Source organism: Triticum aestivum, chromosome 1A, assembly GCF_018294505.1.
Source record: "Triticum aestivum cultivar Chinese Spring chromosome 1A, IWGSC CS RefSeq v2.1, whole genome shotgun sequence".
NCBI lineage: Eukaryota > Viridiplantae > Streptophyta > Magnoliopsida > Poales > Poaceae > Triticum > Triticum aestivum.
The window spans coordinates 370,400,161-370,407,265 of NC_057794.1; the positions used below are offsets into that span (position 1 = coordinate 370,400,161).

General features: G+C 42.3%; 1 long non-coding RNA gene across 1 annotated transcript; it reads right to left on the reverse strand.

Annotated features, from left to right (window-relative positions):
• Positions 1-2,701: 2,701 nt before the first annotated feature.
• Positions 2,702-4,040, reverse strand: LOC123131781 (uncharacterized). The gene is made up of 3 exons (XR_006464330.1): positions 3,558-4,040; positions 3,386-3,448; positions 2,702-2,961 (listed from the first exon to the last, which is right to left on the reverse strand). It is a non-coding gene; the product is annotated as an uncharacterized lncRNA (long non-coding RNA).
• Positions 4,041-7,105: the final 3,065 nt, after the last annotated feature.

Genomic DNA, 7,105 nt, shown 5'->3' on the forward strand with positions numbered 1-7,105 from the left:
GCGGCGGCGGGGATGGCGGCTGTGGCCACGTGGCGGCGCGGGAGAGGCTGGGAGCGGCGGAGCGGACGCGTCCGGCTGGATTCGGACGTGTCCGGCCGGTGCGGGGGCGATTTCTAGGGTTTCGGGGGAGAAGGAGATCCGAAATTTCGGGGGAGTCTATTTATAGGTATAGAGGGAGCTAGGAGAATCCAAATAAGGTGCGGTTTTTGGCCACGCGATCGTGATCGAACGCTCTAGATGATGGAGCAGAGTTAGGTGGGTTTTGGGCCAAATTGGAGGGGTGTTGGGCTGCAACACACACGAGGCCTTTTCGGTCCCTCGGTTAACCGTTGGAGTATCAAACGAAGTCCAAATGATACGAAACTTGACAGGCGGTCTACCGGTAGTAAACCAAGGCTGCTTGGCAAGTCTCGGTCCAATCCGGAAATGTTTAATCCCCACACACGAAACAAAGCTAGAAATGACCACAGGAGGAGAACGAAGCGCCGGAATGCAAAACGGACAACGGGGAAAATGCTCGAATGCATGAGACGAACACATATGTAGATGCAATGCACATGATGACATGATATGAGATGCATGACAATGACAACAACACACGGAGACAAAACCCGAACCCGAGGAAATAATTATAACTTAACGCCGGAAACGGCAAGAGTTGGAGTACAAATCGAGAAAGTTACATCCGGGGTGTTACAGGCGGCCTCGTCAGCCCCACGTCGGTTGCTCGGTCCCGGGCCGGAGAACCCGACCCGACCCGGCCTCTTTTTCGGGGAACCTTTTCGCCGAGCGGCACCGACGGATCACGCGGCCCTCGCCGTCGCCCCAACTTTTTGTGTCCGGATGATTTGGATCCTCGTGTTGGGTTCCCCTCGTGTTCGGAATCACATGAAAGCAGAGAAGGCGGGGCGCCAAGAAAGGAGAGGGAAGTGAAATGATGTCCAGATAGTGGCTTTGTCATGTGGGCTTGTGCAAAGTCCATGTCGCGTCACCTCGCCCTTGTCGAACACATGGGCTTGTCCGACGAGTTAACAGACGGAATGGGTGTCAACGTATGGGCCATACTATTTATTACCAATCTCCTGTTCCGCCCGTTGCGGCGAAAGCCCATGCTACTCTGATGTAATAAGGGCAACTCTACCACTCTCACTTGTCTCAAAAAAAGAAAAACTCTACTACACTCACCAAAAGAACACTCCTTGTGGCGCTCCTTGCTCGCAGAGTGGCATACCAAGAAAAATACGCTAGTGAATTCAAATTAGTCACTTGCAGATTTTCTTCAAATTATTGTAGTGTAGTACTGCGGTTCTTCAGTAAAGAGTCTGACCTATAAATATTCACAGCCCGGCTCATACGAACAAACAATATTCACCTAGAGCCCAACGGGAACGGGCTATGGACTAAGGTGGTGGACTAAATTGCAACCGACCGCACAATTTTCAAAACAACCACTTGATACTAGCCAAACATAGGAGGCCACGGGAATGTCTGTGATGTGTTTCCATAAATTCTTCCTGTAAGTGTAGCATTATTGTCGCGTAGGTCCATGGATATCGACCAAACGAGAGCACCCTCCCGCAATGCATGCATTGTATTGGGCTGGCCTAATACGGCTGTTTTTATGTGTATTCCCCACCGATTTTGGGAAGCTTCTAGAACCTTCCTAGACCGATTTTCTTCTTTTTTTTCCTCCTTTTTGGGTTTCCTTGTTTTTATTTTGTTTCCGCCTTTTATTTTTCTTCATTATTTCATGAACACTTCAAAAAATCATGATTTTTTTCTAGAATCATGAAGATATTTCATATCACAAACATATTTTAAACTCAGGAACGTTTTACAAATTTATGACTATTTTCTGAAATTGTGAGAATTTTTGTAATATAGTAACAATTTGTAAATTCATGAACTTTTTTGAAAATATATGAACGTTTTTACAAATTAATAAGAAGAAAATCATGATTTTTTTGCAAAATTTAGGAACAATTTTTGAAAACTGAGAACATTTCGAAATTCATCAAAAAATAAATTTGATTCGTGATGGTTTTTTAAAAAAATTGGATTTTTTTTAAAAATTAATTTTAAAATCGCAAACATCTTTTAATTTGGAAACATTTTTCGAAATCCAAGAACTTCTTTTTTGAAATTGTGAATATTTTTTAAAATTCATAAACAATTTTTGAATTTCGGAACATTTTTTGAAACCCTGAACTTGTTTGTCGAATTCCGGATTCATGAACATTTTTCAAAGTTAAAAGAGAAAAAAAAACAGCGGATGCCCTGCCCGCACTTGGGCCGGCCCAAAGCACGCTCACTCGGAGCAAGGGGAGGGATGGCGGGGTTGGGTGCTTTCCACCGCGTCACGCGGGTTATAGGAGCACCCACTTAAAACGTAGATCACAAAATTACCCCTAAATGTATGGATCCAACAGTTCAGACATTTTGTGTCATTGAACGACGGTAAATCAAGATGTTAGGACCAGTTTGAACGTACGAAATCGCACAAACCAGAAGTAAATTGAAGGCGGTTTGGGAAAGTCTGTATGCAAACTGAAGGTGGTTTGGGAAAGTTTGTAAGTAAACTGAAGGCCATTTGGGAAAGTCTGTAAGTAAATTGAAGGCGGTTCAGAGATTTCAATATGAACTACATAAGGAGCAAAATGAGTGATAAAATATGTCTATATACACCCGTATATAGTTCGTATTGAAATCTCTAAAAAGCCTTATATTTAGAAACGGATGGAGTACAATAAGGTACATGGCGTTTGGACAAGAAAGTCAAAGCAGTAGCGTCGATCAGGATTTCTCTGGGACTGCATATCCACCTCGTCCCTTTATTCTGGAATCCATATATTTGAAATTTGTGATCATAAGATGCTCCTTAGTTTGTGTAGTCTGCAAGGAGAGCCTCAATAGCTGAATTCTTGGCATATACATCTGCATACCGGATTCGGTAGCCATGCCCTGGAAAGAGGCAACTCAATAATCAGTGCAAGTTAAGGAAAAGCGAGTGAACCAAAGATCATAAATGAGATGGTTTACAACGGTCTACTTAGCTTAGCCTTTTTTCCGAAAATAGTTAGCTTAGCTTATGGAGGGAGTATTAGTTAGTTAGTTCGGGGTCCACGACGGTCAAATTTGAACTGAAACCGCGACACTTATTTTGAAACGTAGGGAGTATTAGTTAGTTTGTTTGGCCTTTGCTGCAGTTCTGTTTGTTTTTGTTTGACCTTGTAGTTCTGTTGGCTTCTCGATGTCCTTCTTCTAGTGAAGTATGGCACACATTTTGATGTGTGTTCAAGATAGAAAATGATATGGTTTACAAATCCAACAATGAAGCAGAATTTTGGTGGTAGTTCATATGTGCAGCATTCGAAGGTCTGCATACCAGGTAAAAACCACCCAAAATCTACATCCAGTAACTTCCTGATGCTGTCCAGTTGCACACCCACTGCAAGGTTGTGAAGCAGACACGTCAATAGGTGTTTTAGCGTATGATAAAATTGAACAGTGATCTTCAACAAATTGGGAAGGCTGGGAAGAAGGGAGGATTCTGCTACCTGATTGCTTACTGTACATCAGAAAGAGGTTTAGATCTGATTCTTCTGATTTCGCGACATGGTCACCAGTAAATAGTGCCTTCAGAGGTTTGTACAGCAAACAGACTGAGCCCTACAGAAATGGATATATAATTAGGAATCATAGATGCGTTAAAGAAGATCAGTATGGTGCCCCAATACGTGTTGCTAAGAAATACCACTAAATACTTCCATGATCGGTACAATCGAGCTGCCTTCATTTAAAAGATTTACACACAAAAAACTTGGTGCATTTCCCAACAACAAAAGAATATCATGCCATCATCTGAAGTTTAAGAAAATCTGGGACATAACAGTGTGATAACCCAATGTATTCATAACTTACAATGCAGCCATAGTGCACCTATCTCCAAGCTTACCTCCTCTTTAACCAAGAGGCAAGAAGTAATTGTTTAATGCAATTTCATTCATTGAGTTCAAATTCTTACTTCGGTATGCCCTGGCTGTTGACACCAGATTTTGGCATGGTTAAGAATCCGGGTTCGTATGTAAAAGTTAGAGGCAACACTTCGCGGGCCGGCCTTGAGTGGGAAAGAAAACTCTTGCCGGGGTGGAAACCTTGTCAAAGAGGAACCCTGGCCGGAGTACAAACCTTGCCGGAGTAAAACCCTTGCCGGAGTACAAACCTTGCCGGAGTGAAACCTTGTCAGAGAGGAACCCTGGCCGGAGTACGAACCTTGCCGGAGTGAAGCCTTGCCGGTGTGAAAGCTTGCCGGATAGAAACATTGTCGGTGTGGAAAGCTTACTTGGATGGAAAACTTGCCGGGTTGGAGGCTGTGATAGTCAATCGGACGAGAAGTTGAAGATGGGCTCAAAAGGTTATCAAGATGATCTCTGATCAAAAAACCTTCAACATGAAAGTTGTTCGTCTCGTCGAAACGGTCAAGATTGCTTTTGGGCTTGTTTTCATCCGAGATCGTTTACCACCGTAAAAAAGACCCGTAAGGTGCAGCCAGTTTAAACCGAACAGTTTTGGAAAGTTCGGATAAACCAGTCCGAATTTGACTAAGGTTTTGGACGTGAATTGATGTAATTTTCTTGTAAGGAAAGCCTAGATAAATTCTTTGCTTGTACGGGAAGTCCAACCGCCTTTTATATATATTGGGGGTGACGGCCGATTGAAACAACACCCAATCGATCAAATCAATCTACTACTTTTTTGTGTTCATCTACTTTTATCCCTTACCCTTGTATCTTTCTTTCTCGTTCTTCGTTCGTTCTTCGCATTGGAGGGCAGCGATCCTCGAGGCTCTAGGGGCGAGCGAATCGATCTAGGGCAGCCCATAGCCGCCGCAATCCCTGACGGGGTCCCTCCCGGGTGCGCGGGGTTTCGGGTCTGCAAAAGCGCCCGCCGACTGTCCTGCGTATCGTGTTGTCGGTCGGGTCTCCTTCGACGTGAGCTGCGGTGCATCACCCCCGGCGTCGAGGGTACACGTGACGTGTTCGTGTGTCAACATACTTTTTGGCGACTCCGCTGGGGAACGAAGCTTTGAACGGTCTCCAGCCCGTTCTTGCTACGAAGAGATCGTCATCTAGGGTTTGCAATCTACAAAGGTAATATGAATACCCAATTCACATATGTAGATACAAATAATGCATATGTTGTTGCTAGATCATCTAATGAGAATAATATATCGGCTAGCCCTAGCTTTATCAATCATATATCTAATTATGTGCAAGGGTCGATGCAACAAAATCTCCATGATTCTACTTCATATAATTTTAGCAACATGCAACATATGTATCCCAACTCCCATGCATAGGCAACCCCAAAAATTTATATGCCGATGAATAACATGATGAGTTTGGGCAATCAAGTTGAAACACCTCTTGTAGGAACTTCCAATATCATGCGACAAAGTGTTTCACCTTTTTATTCATCGGCAACTAATTTGCAATATACTAGTTCAACCATGCCGATGGATGGGAAAATCGGTCATGCTACTACTAGCTATTCGGCCAATTACTCTCAACCGTCATATGCTACACCCCATCTCAGTAATTTTTCAGCACCATACACAACTGTAGATGTTCATAATTCGGCTTCACATCTTCCTGGTCATAGCCGAATAAATGTAAATTTTACAGGAGAGGTTGTACCCAATATTGTAGAAGATGAGGTAGTAGTGGCTGCATTGAAGAGTTTAGCCCAAAATAAGAGGATTAGTGCTCTTTGCCTTGAACAACATGAAAAGGGGCTATTTCCTGATTATGCCGCAATAAAAGTTAGAGTTTTGCAAGAAGATGAATCTTTGCCAATTGATAAGATTGGCGAGCAAAAATATGGTTTTACAACAATGCATATGCCTTCACCTAGTACTACATCATATTATACAGCCCCTACACAATTGCAAAGTTTCGGCAACACCCATGTGCCATTGCCGAAAAAATCTAAAAGCATTGGGGGGCAATCGTATCCGAAATGGGCTAAAATTGAGAAAAAGATTAAAGCCAATTTTGCCGCTCGCCGCCAGAAACAAAAAGAAACAGAATTGGCTCAAGTGAAAGAAGCATTGCCAATTGGTAGAAGCAATGTAAAGAAAGATGATTCAGAACATGAAAATGCTCCGATTAAAAGAGCCGAATCAAGAAGTATATATTCCGAATCCATCAAATGCAAAGAGGCAAGCATTATTGAGAAAGGGCATGGCAAGCCTAGCAAAGCGACCATACTTGATTTTTCCAGAGTTAATGGAACCTACTTCCTGCCCTATGAGTTTCGTGCCAGAGAAATTGATGAACTTCAAGGACAAGAACAAGTAGCCGAACAAAGTTTGGCCGACAAAATTTTTCAATGTAATGATGCACGGAATCAAGAAAAAGATGATGAAGAGGCGTTGGTGAGCCATCCAAAGGCGGAGCAAGATATTGTTCAAGTCACACCACCATCGTGCTCTCCCAACATATTTGAAGAGGTATGTCTAGCAAGTAATTTACCTATTTTCAGATTTGGTCACAACTTTATTGTTGATGCATCTATAAGAAATATTCTCATAAGTAATTTTCAAAGACCAATGAAGAAGGGCAATTTACTTGTTAGCAATAAAATGGTTACTAAGCATATCGGTCAATATATTGTACCATTCAAAGAGACTGATAGTGACTTATTACTGCAGTCAAAGCTTTTCCCATTGCTTTATTTAAAGTTCATATTTAATTGGGTAGCTTTGCTTGCTTCATACTTGGCTTACGCATGGTCTCAGTTGAGATGTGTATGTTCTAACTACTTTGATTTCAGAAATTTAAAGCCAAGGTTAAAATCTTTTGGGAAACCCGATGCTAGTATAGTTTCTTATTTAAGGACATCGGAAAAAGTATGCGAAAGAGAATTCATAGCCGAATGGGAAGATGCCAAATCTGAACCATTCGTTTGCTTAACTCCAAAGTTGTTCTCACAACAAGATCGGCTAGAAAACAAAAGGTATACCTTCAATTCAAACATGTGTGATCAAATCTTTGCGTTGTTGTTGAAAAATAATTACATTAGAATTCTTAATCACCATGTCAAG